The sequence below is a fragment of the Triturus cristatus genome, chromosome 1_2 (genome assembly GCF_964204655.1).
Source record: "Triturus cristatus chromosome 1_2, aTriCri1.1, whole genome shotgun sequence".
Classification (NCBI taxonomy): Eukaryota; Metazoa; Chordata; class Amphibia; order Caudata; family Salamandridae; genus Triturus; species Triturus cristatus.
Window position 1 is genome coordinate 663,355,125 of NC_140580.1, and position 26,016 is coordinate 663,381,140.

The 26,016-nt window shown below is 43.0% G+C and overlaps 1 protein-coding gene across 2 annotated transcripts in view; it reads left to right on the forward strand.

Annotated features, from left to right (window-relative positions):
- The window catches only part of PARG (poly(ADP-ribose) glycohydrolase), a 722,753-nt gene that overhangs the window by 486,758 nt on the left and 209,979 nt on the right, over positions 1-26,016 (forward strand). The window lies entirely within an intron of this gene.

Below are 26,016 nucleotides of genomic sequence, written 5' to 3' on the forward strand. Positions count from 1 at the left end.
TCTGCCAAAGTATTAAAAATGACACGTTGATTTGTGGGGTTTAGGAATTTTTATTCAGGAATGGCATATTTCACTCCAGGCTTGTTTATGTATGAGGGTCCAGAATAAAACTGCAAATTTAGAAGAAGTATGTTCCCCACGCAGGATAATTTATTTCATTGTATGTCATCAGCTGGTTTCATTTTCTGCTCTCCTCTGATTGAGATGATGCTATATGTTGCAAATGCTTTCAGGTCATATTGATCTAGGAAATACAATCTGCAGATAAGAAGAATGATGGGTAAAACCCCAAAATATTCAGGAGCATATAAATGACATGAGTTCTTAGTACCAAGTATGGAGTCTGGTAACAGTGTTCAGTGTTGAGTTCAGTGCTTTTTTCGATCAGTCATTAACTGGAATTATTACTGCTCCAGTAACAAGTGCCTAGTCATAAGACACCGCTCTGGTCTTGATTCTCTCCATGCATTTAGTTGAACATTTACATATTGGAACCTACTGATTACTTTCAGCTCTACTTGCTCTCAAGAATGAAGCACCTTGCCCCTCCATCATATTGCAGGTTCCTAGTCTGACACATTGAGGTAGACCATTCCTTGATTGTCCTTCCTTTGCTACTCCTTATGCTTCAGTTTAATTCACTTTTTAACTGAATCGTGGGTGCCCAATGCTTCTCTACCAGTACTAGCACCGTATAACGGATATTGTGAACATTAATATTGTCCTACAAGAATACTGTAGCCAAAACATTGACCAAAATATTGGCAGGCTATATAAATGTATATATGTGCATATAAATGTGTGTGTATGTATATGCATATATATGTGTGTGTATGAGTGTATATGTGTGTGTGTATATGTGTGAAAATATATGTATGTGTGCGTATATATATATATATACTGTAACGGTTTGCTGGCTACCGCCACACTCCATATTGAAGGGCGAGTCGTCGCTGATTGACTCAGCAATGTCCGTAACGTATGAAACCAATCCCTCATTTCCCAAAACCAAGGAAGACGACGCTTCTTGGAAAGTTGCTCCAGTTGCTTTTCTTTCAACTTGGTCAGGTTGTCCTGACGCGTTTCGGCTGCCCTGTAGCCTTGTTCACAGATGGCAAGGTGCCATTTTGTGTCAGTATTTACACTGGTTTCCAGGTGACATCACCCTAGTGTGTGAAAACAGATTGCAGTCTGCATTACAATGACATTCTTGACAGTCTGATGTTATCAGGCACAGCCCTGAGTTGTAATTAATCAATTAATGAAGGGTCATACAACAAATACCGTAATTTTAGAGGCATTACATTGATGTTGCAATTTTCAGCATCAAAATTACTATACATAAAAAATGTCTCGCAATCAATTTATAAAACCTGTTTAAATGATATTTATTTTTTTAATAAACATGGCATTTGTACACGATGCAACCTATAATCACGCCACTGTGGGCTACCCATGATTCTCTGATCTCACACTCAATTTGTGAAATCTGTTTAAATGTTATGCTAGCATGATGAACAAAATTAAACAAGCATTGGCAAAGTCAATCGGTCTTGCATATGTGAGATTTATTGGCGTTGCTAATGTTTTTAGCTATGTTGCAAATGGCTGAAAAAAATGTAAAAAAAAAAAAAGCTGTATAACACAGCCAGTGTTCTCCGCGTTATGGCGTTTTTAAAATTTATTTTCACTAATGCTGCACTAAAGCTAGCGCTACTTTATAATTTGGCTCCAATAACATTGACAAAGCCAATGGATCTCGCATAGGGCAGACCGATTGGCTTTGCCAATCCTTGGTATGGAATGCCATATGGTAAGTTATAATTATTTATATAGTGTTCACAACGGCTGAAGTTCTAATGTTATAGAATGAAGACTACCCTTGCCAAGGTGTTAGTGTGTCCAGATACAGAAGCATTTTAGGACCATACAAAAACTGTGGAAATGTACCATATAAATGCACTGAATGTAACATAAGTTGTAGGTAGACAAAAAAGTCCAACAGGTAACAGCTTTTATTACAGTGATGCTTTAGGCTATGTGTTACTTTGGGGGCAATGGTTACACCAAAAAAGCACTCCTGACTTCTTGTTTAGTAGTACAATATAGCAATGATCAGTGTTCAGTGGGTTTCCTAGAGGTCTCCATTCAAATCATGAACCTTTTGGCCCCTGTGCCACTGTACCTGCTGCACTATTTTAACCACGACCTTTGTGCCTGCAAGGTAACTGTACTTGTATCTGCTTGTTTAGTAGTAAAATATAGCAATAATGGGCGTTCAATGGGTTTCCTAAACCTTTTAGCCCCTGTGCCACTCCACCTGCTGCACCATTGAAGCCATGAACCTAGTGCCCGCAAGGACACATGAGGAGATCTTTTATATCCAGTAATACATGTGTTTTGAAAAAGGCACAGTTGCAGATGGAGTACATAATTATTGTGTGCTAAACATAAGCACAAAAGCTTTCATAACAAGCATTTACAATGCAATGGTCTCGGCATTGGTAAAGTTAGAGCTATTGGCATTGCTCATGACATTATTTTTGTTTATGTTTTTGTTTTTAAAACATTTAAAGAAACGGCATTGTCATGAGCAATGCCAATAGCTCTAACTTTACCAATGCCGAGACCATTGCATTGTAAATGCTTGTTGTTGTTTATATACACTTAAAACGTATGACTGGACGTTACTAACAATAACAGCAATGGAGCTTCTACAACACACTGGCTGGAACGTTTAAAATTTCCTGAAATAATCGGAGAATCACAGAACAATCCCCTCACGATGGAACACCTTCTAGAAAGAAGTGCGTCTGGTCTGTGGTAATGACCACCAAACTACGGAAAAGTGAATAAGTCACAGCTTCACGGCAAAACAAGAAACATAGGACATACAAAAGCAACTTAACTCGGAAAAAGAACTACGTCGTTTGTGTTCGGGCACCACAGCTTAAATGTACGCATCTCACTAACCCCTTGGCGACAAGCATGCAACCAAGTTAGTAAAGAGTATTTACTTAACAGGCCCAGTGTCCCCCTCCAAAAACATACCCATTAAACAGTCGTGATCACGACAGTATTCCAACAAATACAAGGGCAGGACAGGTACGATAGTGACGTACAGAGAGAAGAAAAGGTACGCTGTCACTGGCTCTGTGATGGCAAAGGACGAGCAAACGCAATTAAAAGACCCCTTCCCCAAGGGGCAACACCTCAGCCGTGAAGCCTGGTTGGGGGGGGGGGGGGCTGTGCAAGGAGTGGCGCCGAGGCAACCTCTGCAGAAGGCAGCCCTTCATCCAGTGTGCAACACCACACATAAGGCCTGAAGCCCAATCGGTGAAGGCCTGGACCCACACCCTCTCCATTCCCATGACAGGTTCCCAGGGGCGCGCACAAAAGCTGCGCGAGGGGCCAATCCGCGCTCTGAACAGCGACGCTACTGAAAGAGCTCTGAGACCACTGCCCGTCCCTTCCCACCTCCCGGGTCACAGACACAAAAGACCAAGACACTATGTGCTTCACCTGACAGAAGCGCTGGCAGTACTCGCTGGCCGCTTTCTCTGCAGGCTCCTCTCTCCACCGCAACGCCTCTTCTAGCGCTCTCAGCCGCTCACCAAGCCCCGGCGGCTCCCTGGGGCGGCCGCCGCCACTCTCCTGCTCGGCCTCCTCGTCCCCTCGTCTGCCATCTTCACACCGCGCTCCGTCACCTACGCACTCTCCTGCGGGTCACGTGCGAGGACAATGCCACCTCCGGGGGAGGGGGGGGCGACTCGGGCACCGGGGAAGGAGTGAGGCGATACAGCGGCGGAGAGCACAACTTGGCGCGCGGGGGGAGAAGGCGGTTTAGAATGGCCTGAGACTGGCACAAGGCCCGCCCCCGACATAGGAGAAAAAACAACAAAAAGCCAGATCACGCTGCAGAGTCGTTGAGAAGTGTTCATGAAGATACGCGACACTCGACAAGACAGATCCTCGATCGGCCCTGGAGCCACTAGCAAGATGTATATAGAATTAAAGACACAAACGTAACAAATCGTAATAAAAACATGCATAGTCAACTACTGTAAAACTACACAACACAACACCACCGCCAAACGCAGCGTCCTTTTCGGATTCGGGGGCGTGTTTTGCTGTTGTCTCCTCCCTGAGACTTCTCGCAAAAAACACGCCCTCCGATCCGAAAAGAACGGGGCCTAATGTGAATGACTGACCTCTTCTCCAATGGCTGGCCAGCATTCAAGAGGCCAGCCAATGGAGAACAGGGGAAAAGAGGGGCGGGTTCAAGCCCCTCTTCTCCAAGTCATTAAATCTCAGAGCAAGACTGCGCAAGCGCAGCCTTCGCAGCCGAGACCTAAAAAGTGCCTTTAAACCTATCTAACTCTCCAAAACAAGTTGCCACAGATATCATAAATAAAGCATATACTTTACACATCAAAGTGAAAACCAAGCATTTGTAAATTGTGTTAGAATGTGTCTGGCTCTTTCCTGTGAAAATATCTGATCATGTGCTTGACAGCCAATGGGCCATAAACAGCCTAAACTGCTCTAAGTCCCCTCTTAAAGAGGCAATTTCACAAATTAAATGGACTCACCAAAGAAGAAGAATTTTGCAAAAATCGTGCAAATGTTGTCTGTAGCTGAAGAACAAGATACCTTTTGAGATGGCTATGTCTAAAATAAAATTTTACAAAAGGGCACAGCAGGCTCCATGGAGAAAGTACGCTGCATTCCTCTTTCCTATAAACGCTCATTTATTTTTTAATTTTTTTACAGAGTTTTATATAGCGCGAACTTTACCCGTATTGGGTATCTTATCGCTTTACATAGCACCAGTTGCATTACATGAGGACACATTCATTTTTTTATTTGTTAGGCACGGGGAGTTTAAGTGGTTTTCCCGGAATCACAAGATGTTCAGCGTCATTGCTGAGACTCAAACCCAGTTCCCCAGATTCGAGGTCGACCACCCTAGCCGTTAGGCCAACTCCTCGTTGAAGTCAGCGGAAAGAAAATAAACACCAGTCTCCCTTGCAGACACAGCTCTACATTTGACCTTGTTCTTTGAATGCCCAGCCAATGTCACAAGATAAGAACACGATTTAAAGCCCTGTTTATTACAGAAAACTAGTTTGTGAAAGTATACTGTAAATAGTGGACTCCGGTATCTGGCACTAAGGACTTGCAATGCCATGTGTTTTTTGCTTAGGAATACCCGTGCTCTGTTGTACGTAGTTGTTTTTGCAACACCCAACTTGCCTGAAGCAACTTTTAGGCTATAGTCATCAATTTGCTAGGCAAACATAGCCTTGCACAACTAGTTCCAGAACAGAAGTGTTTTCCATATAGAAGCAGGGTTGTATAGTAAACATAGGAACCCGCAGTCCTCCAAGTAGATAACTTCTGACCAGTGGGTTATGCAGGTTCTGAGATTACTGCATGTCCTTCCTAATGACACCCCAGCGTGTCCCCTACTCTTTTCTCATCTGTTCCCCCCACCAACACTCCCATCCATGCCCCAGACAAACATCTTGATGAAAGGGATTGTTTCTCTGTTGGCCTACAGACGGTTGTATGATGGAAGCGCACATGGTTAAACCACAAGTGCCTCTACCACGCAGCCCAAACCATGAATGTGTCTCAACCACACATTACTTTACCATGCATGCATTTATAACACAATTTCGTGGTATAAGCATGAATGGTAAAGGGTATGCGTGGCTAAGGTCGACTCTACCCTGCCCCTCACGCTGACTCTACCCATTCCCCCCCCCCCCCCCAGGCCAAAAACCCTGCCCCTTTACTTACACTACCCCCACCCCGTGCTGTCCCTCAAACTATTCCAACCCCTTCCACTGCCCTGAAACCCACCCAACCCCCCTAGCCCCAAAGACTAACCCAACTACCCATTCCCCTCCCACTGCCCTAAGACTTAAAACCCTGCTCCTTTACTTACACTACACCCCCTTACCCCACCCCTGCGCTGACCCCTAAACTACCCTAACCCCTTCCACTGAACTGAAACCTACCTCAAACCCCCTCCTCCAGCCCCACTCACCTCACTGCACTGTCTCCCTGCTTCTGTCTAGCCAGCAGCTAGACCACGCACTGCCTTAACCACGCATATGCATGATTAAGGCAAGCGTGGTTACGCTTGCGTAGTCTGAACACGCGTGGTTAAAACTGCGGTGTTCCGACTGTCCCCCCCCCCCCTAAAGAGCAACCAGATATCACGGACCTCCTTCTGAAGTCAAGAGGGGTTATTAATCCAGATATTTTCTAATGCCCAAATGAGTGGTAGGATTATGCCCAATTCTCGACTTATTATTGAAAATGAAAAGTTCAAGATGGACTGGGGTTTCTCTCTGGATCTCCATTATGCTCTTTTTCTCATTCCAGTATATTGTCTTTTATTTTATTATTTCTATTGAAATTAAATGTGACCAATATTTAATACACAGTCATAGCACATGGACAAAAAATACATTTAAATACACGACAACAAAAGATACTGGGCAGTGTAACATTATCGTACTTATGTAAAAAGTGTACAACACTGTATAGGCTAAATGAGCGACATGCCTGGAGGGGTGGGGGTGGGGGGAGTTGCATAAGGGGGGAGGGGAAGGGAAGGTTCGTTATTCTTATTGTTTGTTGTGATGTCATTGAGTTCAAACTGGGACAAATTATTGAGATGCTGATCTCCTACTATAACGACGCAGAGCCTTGCTTCCCTGCGAACTTGGAATCGAACAACATACTCTGTTAACAGTTTCCACATGGGCCACACATGGTGGACTCTGCCCCAGGAATGTGCGCCCAACAGCCATACTTATCGATATCTGTTATTGGACACATGATCTATGCTCTAACCCCCATTGTCTTACTTGTGTACTTGAAATTTGATGAATAAAATCTGTTTACAAAAAAAAAAATTTATACGCTAAATGCTGGAATACTGCTGCTCTAATCTGATGTAAATCTTAGCCCTTATTTCATTCAAGCCAAAGAATGTCAGCCTCTGTATCATATATCTGTCAGAAAATTGCCCATCACTCCTATATAGCAGGAGGTATCTGGTTAGTCCATTCTCTGGCAATGCATAAGCGAGCAACTGTGATAACAGTGGAAATTATGGCAGAGACGTGTTTACCAGAATCCGGTTTAACCCCCATCATGATATTTCTCAAGGTCAGCTGCAAGTTGCATTGTAGATTTGTAGATACTGAGATAGCAGCTGTGTAAGCGCCAACCCATATCAGTCTAAATATTGACAGCTAGTGAACATGTTATGTCTGCAGCCTGCATCCCACATCTTGGACACCTGCTCCTACAATCAGTTTTGTTATTAGCCCACTTGACTGTCCTCTCAGGTGTATAGTACAGCATGCGGAGACTTTTAAATCGCTGTAGCTTCAAGCTAACCGAGGAAACCGAAGAGTTGATTATTTCAAAAGCATCTGAGACGTCTACTGGTTCGATTACCTGTCCAATTTTGAGGCTCCATTTATGTGCTAGATTAACGTGATCATCTTCACTATGATCACTCGTAATTCTGTAGAGTTCTGTAATAGACAGTTTGTGCTCAGCAGAGTAAATACTTGCCAGAATCTCGGAGTGGTGTAAGAGAATGTGGCGGTTAGCTTTACTAAGTAAAAAATCCCACATTTGTGGATACTTGAAGGTGTTTTGCGGGAGGCTGTACAATGATTGTAGTGCAGCAAAAGTGCAGAAGCTCTGGTGGTTAAATAGTTACCCTACTGCTTTGATTCCTCTACAGTGCAAAAACCTAGCTAATGTATCATGGAAAATAGATGGTAGATGACGTATCTTGTCAAGACCAAAAGATACTCGACATTTACAGTAGGGAAACCGCGTTTTCAATTTTCAGTCTTCATTCTCAGGATAGCATCAGCTTCTAGTGTCAACAAACACGAGGCTACTAATGGTGATCGTGCATGTATGCTGCAAGGAATCTTTTTACCCAAATCTCGAGACTGGCTGCTGAGCACGCTGTCACTGGAGCTTTTCAAGGCAATCCTATCCACTACGATCTATTTTTTGCATAGGTTTTTTGCATTTATTTGCAAACTCTTTTTATTGTGCAACAGTCAGTTGCAAGCCTTTCCCACTCCCGTAAAGTTGGACAAGATACAGCTGCTGATATAAAAATATATAAGCACATCTCAGCGGATGGCAAGATCACTTTTACGCTTCTGGGCCTTTTGGTTTAGCTTATCCTAACAATACTGGAAGTGTGTCTATGTGTGAGACTCCTCAAATAGTCTCTTCTACACCAAATATTCAGTTCTACAGTAATTTGAAGGATACTGTTTGGCTTCAGCACTTGTTAAAGTAATCCACTCACTGTCTGAAAGACCTGATCAATCATCTGGTCGGACAGATATTTAGACCACCTTAGTCATGCTAAGAGTTGTCAGGGGTGCATCGGTTAAAGGTTGTCAGGTTACTCAGGTACTAAACATTCCTTGCTCTCTTCCTCCTCTGGAATTCTTTGAACACATCACTTTTTGAGAAGTGAGATTTGCCAGTTTGGCGTTGAGCGTTTTTTTCTAACACAATAGTGTCTTTTACAGATTCAAGAACTAACAAAAGCGCATCAGCGTTATTTTAACTGAACAAATAAGAAGGAATGGGCTCCAACGTATGTTGCAAAGACGCAATGGAGCTGAGGACCATGTCACTGACAAAGCAAATATGTCAGAAGCTCATCCACCTTGGAGGGGCAACACTAGAGCAGACCTCTTCAACACGATGTCCTCATCCAGTCACAGATAGGAGGAGTTCCTCCAATAAGTCACTGACCAGATATTCCACAGCTGGGGCATCGTGGAGCTAAATCCATTTGCAATTTAACTGATTAAAAAAGCAACCTGTGTTGCTTTCTCAAATTACTACAGTTTTCCTTGAGGCATTCTGTATCTTGAGTGGAATAATGAAATTTCCAACTTCACTGAGCTTTCACTACACTTCTTCAGAGAGTAATCCACAAACATTGAGTGCACAAAACACAATTGTCTCTGATTTGACTTGTCACTGCCGGTACCCAAACTTCACTCCAGCTGAGATGTGCACCCTCAGAGCCACTCAAAGTTAGAGAATTTGCTTTCCAAGAACAGAGGTCTGTTGTTCCACCCAAATGAATGCCGGAAACTTGACTGACTAACTTTTTCTGCCTGGGACTTTCCCTCAGAGGTAGTGGATATATTACTGGTGGGTAGAAGGTGGTCTTCAAGAACAATGTATACCTGTGGGTGGTCTTTTTTAACAACTTGATGTTGTAGAGGTTTGATAGATATTCTACATGCCTAAAGAGACATTTTTCATTCTTTGCCTGAAAAGGGCTTAAACACTGGAACCGTTAAAGTTTACTTGGCAGGTACTTCTGCATTCATTTATTCACCTGATTAGGGATCTTTCTTCAAATTATCTGTAGCCCCAGATTTATCGGGGGTCTACAGGCCAGGTTTTCTCTTGTTTGATTCCAGTTCTCTTCATGTGGCCTCAGCCTCGTTCTTACATTCTTAATGGGCCACACTTTGAAATGGTTCACTCATGCCACCTTGATTTCTCACATGGAAGGCGTCTGTCTGTTTACTGGCTATTACCTGAACTGGAAGGTCGAGCAAAATGCAGTCTCTTTTGACCTCTCCACCATTCACTTTGTTCTCTAAAAATAAGGTTGTACTTGAAGTTAAGCCATCCTGTATCCCAAAAGATCACAGAAATCCGTGGGCAGTGTGATTAACTACTTACATTGCTTCTTATTTCCCACTGTTCCATTTAAAAGAGGAGAATCTTCCTCAGCTGGATCACGGGATAGCTCCTGGCCCTTGAATCTGCAGAACAGGCACCTTCAGAACTGATGACACCCTCTTAGTAGGATTCAGCCATCTCTAGATGGAGTTACTTAACAATGAACATTGCTGTGAGATGGCTTGCAAATCTCCCTTCGAAGGATTGCGTGCCCATTCCACTTAAGGTATGGTGATCACTTCAGCCTTCCTGTGTGATGCTCTCATAACAAAATCGGTTAGGTTCTACATGGTCCTCTCTGCACGCTTTTTCTACGATCTGTTGTCTGGAGAGGACCAAAAGAGTGCTCAACTTGGGAAGGCAGTTCTGCAGACCATTCTGGTCTAGTTCATTTGTACTTTACTCAGCCCTCCTTTAAGGACGCTTTAGGAGTGGTTCAAATGAGGAATCTGGGGGAAGTTAATAATGTTATTTCTGATTATACTGCTGTAGATACCTTCTGTTTTTTACTCTAACTTATGTAAAATAATCTCCAGTGCATCCACCATCCTTTTCTATCTGCCAGATCTAATTAATGTATGGGTCTCCTCTTGTTCACCCCCACGTTTCTTTCCTCTTGAAATCTGTGGCTGAAAATAGTCCTTCTGCTGTGTAGTTCCTACAAATCTATAGAGGATCTGTGCGTTTAGACAACATAAACTGAGGGATTGGTGTCCAGACTGATTCCAGACACCCCCAGAGGATATGTTAGTCTGTAGACCAGATAGCTCACAGTGCCACTATAAGCCCCACAACTTTACCAAGGAGTGAATAGTTTCTGGCAACTATCGAACATGACAACTCTGACCTCTCAGGGATCATGGAAACAGTACAGTACTTTTTGCTCAGTCACTCGTGCTCACTTGTTCTCAGAGAGATAAAGAGAATAAACGGAGGGGACGTTTTCAGTAAGCATTTATTGAACCAGTGTCATTCTAGTGTAAAATATGTGTACTGCAACAACCATTAGACAGAAACAGATGTATACAGTTATAAGCACCAACAGAGTAAATAAAAGGTAGAATTCTACCATGGTGCTAAAACAAAGAATATATGCAGGCATATAGATACATGGCAGTTATCATTAGTACTCCTATATATACTGAAGTGTACTTAGCATGTTTTTAGGTGTATAGCCAAGAATCCCCCTAGGAAAGAGCCATCTCCATTACCTGATGGGACAAAGTGAAGGTCCCCGTCTTGGTCTCGAGTTGGATACCCCACAAGGGATGTCAGACCACTGCGTGCTGGAGTGTCTGCGTGCAGGGACTTCAGTGTCTCGTGCCAGCATGCAAGTTTTTCTCCTCTGATTTGCCCAGCGAAGATGTGAGACTTATATACCCGAAAGTTACCCTCATGGGTTCTACCTAGATGTGTCATGGTACTTGTGGGCCTGTCGGCCAAGGATGACGATAGTGGTGACTCTTGTACAGAGTTATTATGCAGAAGATGGTAATCCTCTGTGATACTAAGAATCCTTATGCATAAGAAATGATGTTAGTTTTCGAAGGAAACACAACATTTATTCAGCACCTAACTAGGTAAAAGGTCAGCACCAGCTCCGATATGTAGAACATGGTAGGATGAATGTAGGTAAAAAGTTGTGCAACTACCTAGGCCTATATATTGGGGTGCATTGGGGATCAAAACACTTCTATTCTTTTTGGGAGTTTGTTTTTGCCATAGTTTTCCATGGGCTGCACTGCTACTACCAGGCAGTTAGATCCATTATGTGTTTGTTTCTGATGCTCCCTGAGGGCGCACCCCACCCTACATCAAGTCACCACTGTCTTGGATTCCAATGATTTACGCTAGCCAAAATTAAGCCGGCATCCTCTCCACTATTGCCTGTGGTCCAGCTGTCACAGGCTCCTTAGCACTCTTTAATATGTGGGCCCTCCAAGCTGCCAACCTTTCATCACCCTACTGAGAAAGGCAAAGCCTTTGGCCAGTTGAGTCATGCTAGCAGAGCAAGGAACCCCAGAACTATGGCGGCATAGGGAGCGCAACCAAGCACTGCTCAGAACAACTCCTATAAAACTGCTTTCAAATATTTTTTCAAATGCATATGAACAAGTTTTTGTGATACTGCTTAGCTCAGAACGCCTGGGGGATTTAAACCTTGATCCATGCCAAACTGGCGGAAGGGAGGGAGGCATGAGCATCGCAAGGTGCATTGGCTTACCTCGGTGGGGTGAGTTAGAGTTTTGGGTACCATAAGCTCACACAGAGCACATCAAGCCTTGAACTGTCTGACCAGGGCTTTAAAAGGGCGGGGTGCTGAGCACTGGCAGTTTTTGAAAAGCAAGCCTCGAAACGGGTCTCTATCGGGCTCGGTTTCACAGGCAGTCCGTGTTTTTTCCGAACTGCAGTGACAGCAGGCACATCGATGTGCGCGTGCTCACACTGCTCACTTCTCACTAGTGGAGAAGTTACGGCATGACGTCATGCCATGTGAGCATTGTAGGGAAAGGGAAATCCTTTAAAGAGTCATTGTCTCTCTGGATTGCCCTTCTCTTTTTGAAACTCGGGAGCAGCAACATTGTAGTGGTGTCACCAGGGCTTTAAGTGGAAGCTTTCTCGATATTATATACAAGCTATAGTTGCTGCTTATTTATCTTATGCAACTAACAACCATTGATAAAGCCAATAGTCCTGACTTGTCGTAGGTATGCTGTTACATGTTGTATCATATGTCTGGATGCAATGACAGAAACAGCAAAATACAAGTCCGGCAGCACACTATGCTAAGCACAGATTTTTAGCTTACATAATTTTAAGCCACGCCCTTAAATACATTGGCCACGCCCCTATGAGTGAATACATTGGCCACGCCCCTATGAGTGACAACCACCACCACTGCCCCCCCCACACAGTTTTTTCATCCCACTTAAAGCCCTGTACCTGACCCCACTTCACTAACTAAACACGTGGCATAGCGAGAACATGACCGTTCCAAAAGAGAAAACTTTGGGGATTTCCATTCCCGTTTACAGTACAAGTCGCCTAATAAGCATTTGACTGTTTTTGTCATGCAAATTATATTCAATTCCCCACCCCGTCCAGATATGTTTAATAGAACTAGCTTTTGACACAGAAAAAATACAAGATTTGAGGAAGATTTAGAACAACTCAAATAAATGTAACCATCTGTGGCTACTATAATAAAGTGCTCAAGGAAGAGACGGGTATGTCCCCGGGGCCAGCGGCCGGAAATCATTGATGCATTCGGATGTTCACAATGAAGTGGCAAAAGCCAGTCTCTTGACAGCTCTGACGGCCTGGCCGCGGCTGAGCCCTGGCTGCAGGCGGGACATGGCGGGCCCGTTCTGAGTCTCTGACAGAAGATGGCGGGGCACGGCCGGGCCCTGATTGACGAGTGGCAGCAGAGGACAGCACGTGCTTTGTTCTGGCCTCCCTTAGGACTTGCGCGTGACAGTAACGTAACCGAAGCTGTTTTGAATGCATTTGTTTGTTTAAAAGCCAGTCAACTAAATCATATCATTTAAAGGACGTGGCGTGAAGCCCGATTTTTTTTTTCTCTTGTTTTAATGATGATGTTGCTTTTATTTCTTATTGGCTGAGCTTGCGTGCCTGCCAGTCAGGATTGCAGATTTTGGGCTGTAAGTGGCATGTGCTTAATATGAAAACAAAATGTCAAGAATACTTGGAAGAACAGGCATTGAATCTACTAGAATAGATCAAAAACTCCCGGGGTCCTTCCCTGCCTCCCCCCCCCCCCCCTGTATTCTGTTCTACCTTTTGTGTGATGGCCTTTATACTTTCACACTGACCTTTACACTTTCCTCCATATTAGATCAGCTTACATGTTCCACACTGCTCACATCCTCCTGAGCTCACACAAGTAGGCCAGTTTGGTTTTCCGCCTGCCTAACCATTGAGTCAGCACATATCCCAAACGTTTTGAAATGGCTCTTATTCCCCCCCCTCTAATGAGCACGCATTCTTTCCAAATGGGATAGTGGTGTTGAGACAAGAAAAGCTAGTATTTCCCCTTTGTTTTATAAGCTTTCAGTCTTCTATTACATGGTAAAAAAAAGCATGTCGGCAGTAGGATAATTACGTTTATTGGTCGCACACGATAAACCTCCACAGGGTCGGACTGCCCTATAGGGCATTAAGGCAGTGCCCGGTGGACTGGTCTGACAGATCAGTGTGCGGCCTGTTATTTTGAGCAGTATGTGGATTGTTCTATGGCCACATGGGCTGTTTTTCTTTTTTTTTACTGTTGACTTACCTGATATTACCACAAACATTGCCTGCAGCAAATACAAATACATGCAGTCACACAGACCTTGCAAAATAACCATATACTGTGTCTACAAGTTCCAAACTGGTCCAATGTGCAAACATGGGCCACTATTTTTTAGCTAGCTAGTTCGCTAATGGTATCACTTTTATGTTGGAGCTCGGGTCTATATTAAGTCCCAGCCCAACCCTGGAGACTCATGTGTAGATATTTACCTTTTCAGTGTTTATAGAATGAGTAGCATTGATTTGGGAAGAAATAGAAATTATGCAATGTAGATTTCTGCCTTTTCGAGCTGGAATGCCTACTCTCCCGTCGCCGGATTAAATTTGCCCCAAGTCATTGTTGAGCAAAACCCATTTGGCGTTTTGGTCTGAGGCCATCCTAACCACCTGCAGTGTAGAACATTGATGAAAACCTCTGTTTTTATATCTCCCACCTACCACCACATATATTTTTCAGGTTGTGAAGCCCATGTCTGTGGCTTTTTAGCACTAAGAAACCGGTTGAATGTATGCTGTTTTCAACCCCCTAAGTGAATCAGCCGTCAAAAACCAGTGCCATGACAAATGCAGATTTTGTTTCATGATGGCACTCTTAGGTTAGAAGACATGAACTCCAAAACATATAATCTAAACCTCATGTAACTCCCTTTCTTCTGTCGGGATAGTTGTCGCAGGCTGTGCAGGGCAGCGTGTGTTATTCTTCAGAAGTTAATCTCCACTTCAAAAGCCCTGCAAACATCCACAAATAATTCATTGCACTAGTTACACAGATCACAGTGTGCGACAGACCTAGAAGCATTGACACAGTCAGTAAGTTTGCTTTTTAAATAGTGTTTATACGAAGAGGCTCACAAGATATGAGCACACATAGAGCATACTCACAGACCATCTCACATGTGGACATCCGTCAGCACATGGTCCCACAGGTTTATAACACCAATAGTCACAGACCAGCGAATGAACACACATCAGTGCATAGAGCCAATGGTCGTACATAAATTAGTGCAGCAGAAGAACATAAAAATGTGTAGGCCATGGCACATGCTGAGGGTCTTTAAAGGCTGTTTGGGCAGAGAGTGATACATAGAAGAGGAGGACTGGGTGAGGACCAGGGCAGCTGGGCGACTAACACCAGTGGGTGACTTGATGATGTGCCTAGCAATGAGGTATATGGCACAGGGTGATGTGCCCCATAAGAGCACTGGTTTCTGTGCATCAGGGGAGCGCTGGATGACGCCCAGGGACCCAAGCTGTGTACACTATTGGGCCACAGTGTGATATACAGTGATCCATGGCGATGTATAGTTGGGGCACAATTCGACTTGTGGTGTATGGGCACAGGTTGATGCCTGGAGGAATCAATATGTCTCGCGTTGAGCAGGAGCAGCACACACAGCCCACGCTATTTTCTTTTCATAACTGTAAACTGGACTCACCTTCTGCTAGTCTTGTACCACATACCTTGTTAAAATGTCACCCCCCCTGTCCATCCCATGGCTATGACTAAGGACAAAACCCTCACTCCCAAACATAGCAACTGAAGCCTATGTCGAGTGATAAACGTATTACCAAGAACTAGTAACCTACACTGCGCACCCTACTTTATAGAGAACTCACACAGTCCCATAAGATGAGTTTAGTAGCTTGTAGTACTTTTACCTGATGTCCATGTCGTATTACTTAAACACCATATGTAAACAAAGTTATGCTCGGTATTCTTATGTAAACGTTATTGTTTTTGTTATAGTCTACCCATACCCAACTGTCTGATATATCTTTAAGTAAAGTAAATGGGAAAGCTATTTGGTGGTGGTATGATGCTTTGTCATGCTTTTGTATTCTTTCATAAAACGTAATTAAAAAAACCTATGAAATAAAATAAAAAAACGTGTAACATGTGAAATACTGGTGGCCAGTGTTCAGGACTGAACTCAGATCCCACAAATGACGTGCGGCCCCTGGCAGCAATCTCTATCTGCCTATACTTATGTTTTACATGTTTGTAATTGTGCCCTTGTGTGTTATCTGTATATGCGTACCTGGTCAGAGTAGGTTGTGTAAAATAGGATTCACATGAAGTGTTTCTTGCCCCTAAAAGCCAATCAGTGTCCTTGTCTTGTAAAATGTTAGGCATCATTAGCATCTGAAAGAGACACATTAGTGATAGATTCCTTACCTTAGAATTACCTCCAGGCGTCAGACTGGATCCGGAAAGTTTTCGTCAGCAGTGCCCCTGCGCGTTGGAAGGTGGCGACATGCGGCTCCTCGTCAGTCGTAGGCATCGTGATCGCCGGAATGACATCGCAGCAGCTACTTAGATGCCGCCCTCGCGATCTGTCGTCAGTTCTTTCTTTTTCCGCGCCAGCAAGCGCAGATCCAGAGAGAGCGGTACCCCCAGTCAATTTTTGACTGAGTTTTTGGGACTTTTATCTCTGTCTTTTTTGAGTCTTTGACTCCTGGTGTTATAGGGGTGCCCGGCTTCAAGTCTTGCGAGTTTTGTCCCTGCATGATGTCGGTGACGGGCCCGCACCACAAGTGTCTCTACTGCCTGGGGCTCAACCATGACCCAACGTCATGCCCCGAATGCCAGGCCATGGCTCCGAAAACTTTGTGGGAGCGGTCCCGAAAGTTGCTTGAGGCCCTGGAGTCGGCTCTGTGCCATTCAAGGTCCCGGTCCCGTGGGAGGTCAAGGGACCGGTCGCGGAGCCGCCATCATCGTTCTCTTCTGCCAGTTCAGGGTTGCTCTCGGTGAACACCGCTTGCCTCAGAATGTGTTTTACAGCAATTTATTTCTCAGTGTATCACAGCACTGGGTCCTCTGGGAGATGATTTGATGGTTAATTGTCTGGGACTGTCTATATGGTCTCCTCGAGGTCGATTGAGCTTTAGGGGCTAATAAATGGGGAATAGGCCTGGGATGTCAAAGGAGGGACCTCTAACATCTCAGTGGAGCATGAGATGTGTCCCCATGATTTCAGTGGGTCATGGGGGGCCTCGTCATGATTACAGTGTGCTACTAAATATTGCACGCTCTAGGTGTGTGGTTGGGGCTTTTTAAATGCTGTGAAGAGGCACACCTGATGAATGCCAGGATGCATCACTTGAAGAGCAGCCATGATGAAATCTGACTTCATTTTGGTGCAAATAAAGGAAGAATTGAGCGGCTTTTCAGCAGAAAGCATGGATTTGCATTACTGTACGTACAGTACACTGGGGAAGTCAAGGCTTAAATTCTCTACTAACAGGCAATACAGCAAAATGAGGAACCTAAATATCTAGGATGCACTCAGAACATAAGCTCATTTATCCATGACATATGAAATATGAAAGTGCAAGAAAAATGGATAGTAAATGTGCACAAACTAGCCCCCCTCTCATAACTTTAGTACCTGCCCTTGTATAGCGCGAAATCACCAAAGTATTAAACGCTGATAACAAATGTTCGTATTGGCCCCTCTTATTGGTATTGCTGAGATGACCCAGCCAATATTTCATATTCCAAACAGCAGTTATCGTACGATTCGTTGCTTCATGTGCAAGTTTGTAGCGATCAATTTTTTGAGTAGCAACAATATATATTAGGGGATAACTTACCTGATCAAGTGTCCAATCCTTTTTTTTTTACCAGTAAAAGTTAATAGCGGTTTTGTTTTCCTATGTATGCTTGAAAGAAACCTAGTCATTTTACTTTTCATATGGGGGCTAATTATGCTGTTAATAACTGTAAGGAAAATTTGTATTACACTTCGTCCTCTTTGGTGATAACAAGTGTCACTTTTATAAGTCTGCTGGGCCCAGAACTGTTGTAACCTTTATACCATTCGCTTGTGGGGGATGTTTCCATTTCAATCTGTTGTTTTGCAGCTCTTACTCATGCTGTTCCAAGCGTGAGCTGAAATGTGGGAGGGGGGTGCATCTTCTGTGCTTGGGACCATTTGCTGGGAGATGCAGGAGGCTGATAGATGCACAACTAGACCTACATAATAATAATAATCCACATTTGTAAAGCGCAAACAATCACCCGAAAGGGTCTCTAGGCGCTGTGGGCCGTCGGGAAGATTAAACAAGCTATTGCCCAGAGTCACATGGTGCTGGGCATCAGTCGCCCTGGCATCGCGGCGCCACACCTCTTCCACCTGCTTGTGGTTTGTTTAATAAACCAACTTTGGATTACTTGTGGTCTCATCCTTGGGATCCCAGCTGCCATTCATTTCTTGCAAAAACTCTCCCTCACACTTTCTCGCCCTCAAACACAGTTTTTAGCACACACAATAGCTTTTCCTATTGAGTTGCTGCTTTTACCCAGCGAACTATCTAATTTACATTAATGTATTTATTATTTCTTTTGTAAACACCTGTATACAATTAAGGAATTTTCTGTCGAAAGTTGAAACCGTGAGCGAGTTTTTAGGCGTGGGAGATTGGTCAAGTCTCATCCTGGTATCTTGTGTGACGACTTTTTACACAAAGTACAGCCTTGTGTGAAAATTCACATTTTTATTGAAAAAAGGGCTTAGTTAGTTAAAACCAATGCACATCCTACATCAGATATAAAATTTGTACAAAATTAAAATCTTATTTTTTTATGTCTTACATTCGAGTCAACAACATTTCATTTATAGAATTTCATAATTTGGAATTAACTTAACATTCATTAAGGCTATGCTCCAGGTGATGGCCGTTAGGCAAAATGTTCTCAAGTGTGTTATATTTTTTCTTGAGTAGATAGTTTATCGTCTCTTGCTACAGTGTTAGGAAGGATGGGCCAGAGAATACACATTTTACCAATTTTATGTTCTCTATTGTGTCATCTCTTGACCACTTAAAAAAAAAAGCGGTCCTGACACATAGCGTTCACCTAGTATGTAACACATTTGCAGAGTGAGAGTCATGCTCCCAGGAATGCGTCTATCTCTGGCTTTAGTTTCTCTAAGCCAAAAATGTTAATAACTTAAAGTTTCTCGCTGGTAACCTTTTTGACTCTTTCTTCGAAAATTGTTAGAAATGTTACCATCCTGACATTTATGCGAGTGGGCATGGGATCTGGAGCTTCAATAAGAGCTTTTCTACGGGTCCGTATCCTTGCTTGATTGAAAACCTCCCTTAGCACCTTTCTTCATTCCGACAGCAGGGCTGGGAAAATAGAAATAATGTGAACCATGGTCTCCTCCCTGAGCCACAAAGTCTACATGTCACTGATTCATTTGTTCTTGGCCAGGGGGGCATCAAGTCCAAAGTTGGATGTACTGCCAGTCGTAATTGCATAAACTTCAGATTTATTTGGTGCCTATACCCTTGATCAAAATACAGTTGTGGTTTCAGGAGTTTATATGTATTTATAACTTGCCAGGCATGGGCCATCTTTGTCAGGTTAGCTTTGTCCTCCAATAAAGAGAGGAGTTTAGTCATACCATTAAGTTATTTGTTTAAAGACTCTGGGGATATGTGAGAATTTCACAAATTGACAGCTTGCATTGACTGAAGGCTATCCTGGAACCCACCTTTAAATTTGTGTACACTGTCCTGGTTGTTTATTTCTTCCCACTTAATATACGCCAATGCGTTTTCACCTGCAAATTTAAATCTATAGTACGTCTTGAGGAAGTCAAGCTTGAGGGCCTTGATTGTTTTAAGAGCCCAAATTCAAGCCGTAATTGCACCTGTGAGGTATAATTTGACAAGCTATGCATTGTCCGGTAGGCTCTGGCCACTAATAAATCTAACTGTTTTGCGGCCTTCCCTAACGTAATTTCACTTCCGTAAGTGACTGTTGGTAAGAATTTTGCCAACATTACCTTCAACAGGGGCTTTGACGTAGGGCCCTGTAATGATCTGCTGAGCTTTGTGAAACCCACTTTTAGGGCAATGGCCTTAGTTTTTATTGCCTCTATTTGTGGATTAGAAGTGCCCCCTTAAGTCAAACGTTACCCCTCGGTATTTGTATTTTGTGTCGCAAGAGCAAGTCTGGTTTCTTATTGATATGCCAAAAGCCAGATGAATTTGGCTCCTTAGCTAATTTCACAACTTCAGTTTTCTTAGGGTTTATTTCTAATGTATTCCACAGCGTATAGGTGTAAAGAGCGTTTAAAAGTTGTTAAAACCCAACTGCTGTCCGGCTCAATAAGAGTAGATCGTCGACAGGGTGGATATATAGAAATTAAACAACAGGGGGGCAAGTACGCACTTCTGCTTTAGGCCGGTTGTAGTGCATATTTTCCTAGATAGTTTTGTGCCATCTCCTAACTTCACATGAACCTATGTGTTAGAGTACAGGAGTTGGATCGCTTGCAGTAATGTTGGCGAAATCCCGACATGTGTTAGTTTCTGCCACAGTACCTCTTTGGGGACCCTATCGAATGCTGTCTTGAAGTTTATGAAGCAAGCATATAGAGTGGTTTTAGGGCTGAAGGCTTTTCCATACAAATTGCAGGAGCAGCTAGATTCAGTAATGTACTCTGCCCTGCTTGTGATCCTGCTTGGTTCTAAGGGATTGGGCCCAAGCTAACAGTCCACTCTGTAAGATCTTTTAATATCAGACTAGCATGATACTTGGCTTCAACATCAAGCAGGGCGATTAGTCACTAATTGGCTGATTTGCTTCTGTCACCACTCTTAACAATTGGGTGTATTATGGAACCCTGCCAAGATTCTGGTACGTCATAGAGTAAACTAATTGTTTTATACAGAGTGCATAATTGTTTTGCCCTGTATCCCGGATTGAACTTGAAAAACATGTGCAGGAAGTCATTTGGGCCAGGGGCCCGATCTAGTATGCTTTTGCTTATGACTTTTTTTATTTGACTTGGCTTGTCTATTGATGGTCACTATGCAACTCGTCCCCAGGGGAATTTGATGTTTCAATTAATTGATTTTTATTAAGCATATGTGGACTATGTGCCTGGTCGTCTTTATTTAAAGTTAAAATTCCTGCTGACTGATTTTTCTCTTCCATTTTGTTAATTTGTAACTCACTCTGTGGCATTTGATGTTCATAGTAGTATAGTGATCCGTCGGGTAATAAACCCAGGCTTCCTGTTATTTTTGCTTTATGGGCGACTGTAGGATCCCTGTCAATCCTGTTGAATATTTTCCAAAACTTTTTGCTGTTTCCTGTTTTATATATATGAAACATTTTTGCCAAAAGCGTATCCATGTGTTATTTCTTGGCTTGCCAGATTGCCTTTATATATTCTCAACACAGCTTCCTCACCCTTTCCATTTGAGCCCTTAGGAGGGTAATTTTTCTTAAGTATTTGGTATTCCTTGTTTAGGGTTTTCTTCAGTGATAACTTTTTCCACAGCCATGGTGGAGCTTTTCTTTTGGCAGTGACATTGCTTAGGGAGATCTTTATTCTGTCATATTTTTCTATCATTAACTCAAAACATTGCTCCCAGTTGGCAGTTGCGTTTTGTAATGTCAGTCGGTGGTCATCTAATAAGGTCATGCAATTTTGTAATAGGACTTCCTTATACTTACCTTACCAATGCAGTCTCTTCAGATTGTGTGTTATTGGATCAGAAATGAGTATAATAGTTGGTTCATGTAAGCATTGGCTCACATTTATGGTTATTTTCTGTGGATTGTGATCACTTTCGTCACACCTTTCTAACCTACAGTCACTAATATATTTGAAAAGTGGCAATGTGGCTGCTGTCTAATAATCTATGATTGTTATTGTCTTTTGCGATGTGTGAGTCCAAGCTGGAGGTTTGTTCCCTGGAAATCTTCCATTTAATACTTGCAGTCCTGATGCTGTCATTAGGGTCACAAGGCCAACGCAAGTACTGTCTTTTCTTCTTTCAATTCCAGGCTCCATCCTGTGGTGATATTATTTCTTCTGTCTTGAGTGGTTGGAGCAAATTGGAATTAAAATCCCCTGTTATTATCAAATAATCTGTTTTCATGGTCCTTCAAGAAATTATTTAATATTCTTTCAAATTTCCTTACAGCAGCAATTTTTTCCTTAAAAGCTGGATTGATATATGCGCTAAGTAAGATCAGTGGTAGAGCTAAGCCTCAGGTCCAGCCATCGATTCTTATGTGGCCAGCTCTCTGAATAATATAGCTCCTCAACAGATGGTTTTAGATGTGCTGTGACATATATTGGAAGGCCTCCTTTTGGTCTGCCCTTTTGGCTTGGTTGTTGGTATTTCTTGTTGGATTCTAGATACCTCATCTGTGGCACTGAGTCTTCTTGCCAGGTCTCTTGTAATAAGATATGATCTTTCCTTAAGTACTCAACAGTTTCTGTTTCCATGGGTTTACTCCAGGAACCTGAGATATTCCAAGAGCAGACATAAAAAGGGCCTGGTTGAATGATTCCATCACTAGCATTTGTTCTGCTGTGGGAGTCTCCCTTATAGTGAAATCTAATTTGGTCTTTCCTGACCTCTCTCTTGTTCTTCTGATCGAATTGCTGGTGTTGCCTTAACCTCTGGAGATTTACAGAGGGAATCTTTCTCACACCATGTGATATCACTTCCACATATGTTGGTTTATTTTTTGTTTGCAGGTTATCGCCTAAAAACGGCAACCCCCCTGTCATCAGCCTGAAGGGCTACAGCAGTGCATGTGGTAATCCTAGAGATCTAATTGAGGATTGAAGGCACCTGCGACTTTCTACAGCTTTTCTTTATTTCTTCCAATAAGTTGGGTAAGACGTTCAGTAGTGTACTCTATTTCTCTAGAATGAGTGTAGTGGCTTGTTGTAAAGTTAACATCAGCATCTCTCTGTACCCTATCAAGTTATTTAAGGTCTCCAGCTTGGGGTCAATTCCTGATATAAGCACTGTGATGGTATTTAAAAGTTCAACATCCATGTCTAATTTTAGTAGAGTGAATGTTAATTCCATAACATTTGCTTGTAGGGTACGTGTTGCCCAACCTTAAAATGTCTTGTATAATCTATTGTTTCTGGGTTTACATTAGTGCTGGCTGCCAACGTTTGTATGCGTTCCTCGCATATAGTGCTACAGTTGCTCGTTGTTTGCTTATTTACTTGACACACTGAATTAAATGTTGGGAACAATTAATTCATTGGAGCATTTCCCCTGAAATGGGGGATTATTATTGTAATTTTTTTAAATAAAATGGGTATTAGTATTGAGCTTTTCTTGCTGATCGTTTTCACACAGATGTTGAATCCTCTGATGGATCGCCTGAGCGGGAGGCCCTCTGGTTGTGAATGAACTAGCTTGGCAGCTAAGGCAACACGCAGTTGGTGAGCTTATTGGACTTGATGGACTCAGGCACTTTGCGAAGTAGAGATACCTAGTTGTTTTTTATCTAGGGTTAATTCATTATGCATCAGGCAGTCGTTTACTTCAGAGGGAACTCGCATTATGCATGTTAATTGACATGCAATTTTATTTGTGAATGGAGATCCAGGTTTTAAATTTATGATATCCTCTTGATTTGATCTCACCTACCTGCCCTGCTCCTGCCCATCTTGCCTATCCAAGGTCTCTTGTTGAACCTAGGGGTCATGATCCAGTTAGACCATTTGAGCCCTTACAGGGTTAACAGCCATATCTATTGAGATGTCAGGGGCATTAATTTGTCTTGAGTTCGCTTCTAAATCAGATAGCACTTTTAGGTGGATTTGGTTAGTTAACTCCTTACTTGTAGCTCTGAAAAAATAAAATAAGGAGGTTTTAAAGGATTCCTCGTGACATTGCGAATCTGTATGCGTGCAGCTTTTTTTAACAGATTGTACTGACTTGCATCTTTTGTTATAGCTTGCTGTTTTCCTTCTTATTGGAGCTCCATTTGGGACCGATCTTATTCACCCAGTTCTCAAAGTTTGTCCCTTATGTTGCCTTTTTAATCCTGTGTTGTCCTTTATACTTTAGTCACCCTTGGTGGATATTTTTCCCTCTTGTACTTCTCTAATGTTCCTTAGTGCCCTGTGAACAGGCCCGCTCTGCTGCTATCCTTTATGCTCCTTTAAGATCCTTTCACCTCTGCTTGAACTTCCACTTCTATATCTCTATGATTTGTTTTCCTTTTTTCCCCCTTTCTTTTTTCCTTTCTTTCTTTTTTCCTTCCTTTATTTCCCGTTGATCTCCAAATAAAGTAGAGGCACCTAACCTGATGCGGTGAATATTACCGCACGCTATATTTAAGTGCGCAGATGTGCAGCTATGCATTTGAACTACTTATGAAAGGCCTCCTTGTTCAATCCGAGTTGGGCTTAACTGAACAATTGTGCATTTTCTGCCTTTCCACCTAACAGGTCCCACAGTGATCCTTTCTCTCGATTTTTTTAATTAAGAAAATAAGTGCACGCTATAAAGTATGGAAGTGTATGTGTAAGCAGAAAGCAGAGAGGGAGTGAAATCATATGTAGGACAGTTGTGGGAAAGAAGGGAAGTGGCGTGGTGACTTAGTGGGGTAAGGAAACTATGTGTGTAAGTGGGTGCTGTGCTGAAACCTAAAGCGCAGAGCCTGTGCATATTTAAGTTGGTGTACGGAGGCAGGACTGGGGGTGGGGGCTGTGACACAGGAGAGGAGGAATGAAAATCGTGTGCCATGTTAATATGAAAGTGGGAGCCGTGCTGAAACCTAAAACGCAACGCCCGTGGATATATAAGTTGGTGTAGGGAGATGGGGATAGGGGGCTCTGACACGGGAGAGGAGGAATGAATAGCGGGCACAGTGCTGCAACATAAAGTGCAGCACCCATGTTAATATGGAAGCTGGCGCCGTGCTGAAACCTAAAGCGCGGCCCCTGTGCATATTTCCATTGTTGAACCTTAAGCATGCCACACTGGTTTTAACAAAAAATAGCAAAACACTGCTTAAAAAAGCATCAAAAAATGCACGCATGCTGCGCTACTTAAAAAAAATATATTTGGGGTGTGCAGCATTAATGGCGGCCGCCATTGTTTTTCATTAAAAAAATATATATATATATTAACACTGTTAACTGAGAAGTTATGGATACACAAGATATACAGAATACAAAGCATCCTCACATTACTTAGGACTTGAGGAGCGGCAGCGGTGTCCCCTGAAGAAAAAACAGTTGAGTCAGTCTTCATACAATTACAATAGATGAGGGTTACATGTGGATTGGTTTCACCCATCTTTGGTGAATCAGGGTCGGCATTTATCTTGGCTCTAACACTGGTCCCTCTCTTATCAAACCCATTCCATCCTCCCTGTCTCCGAACTCCAGCCCGTGGTAATCTATCCATGGAGCCCAAATCTTTTGGAATTTGCGTGGGCACCCCCTTGCTTTATATGTTATTCTTTCCGCCACCATATATAGGTCTAAGCAGGCTCTCCATTCCTTAAGTGTTGGGGGTTTGGGGACTACCCAGTATCGGGATATGTCTCTCTTGGCCACCACTAGTCCCAGGTTGGCTAGTGTGAGCTTGCAACGTGGTAAGTCGATCTCCGTGGGGATGCCCAGTAAGACATATTTGGCCTCTAGCTCGAGTTGTGTACCCAGTATGTTGTTCTGTTCCCCCAGTAACTTGGTTGAGTATATTTTATTGTTACTACATTCCCATAGAGTATGTATGAATGTGCCTCGCTCGTTTTGACACCTAAGACATTCTGGGGTTTCCGCTCTTCCTATGCTGTGCAGTCTAGCTCTATCGAAGTACACCCTGTGTAGGATTTTGTATTGTATGAGACGTAGCCTTTGCTTTATTGCCACTACACATGGATGCATTAGGGCAGCCTCCCAGTCAGTGTCTTCCATTGGCCCCGTAGTGAGCTACCATTTGATTCTAAGTGATCCCAGTTTATCAGGCATATTATTGAGCAGTGTTCTATACGTCCATGAAATGGGCTTGGTCAGGATTTCTTCTGTAAGAGTCGCCCTCTTGGAAAATTCTAAGAGTTCTGTTGCATCTAAACCTTATGCCTTCCTGGCATGCTTCAGTCTGAGGTAAGCATAGGTTTGAGTGTCGTGCAAT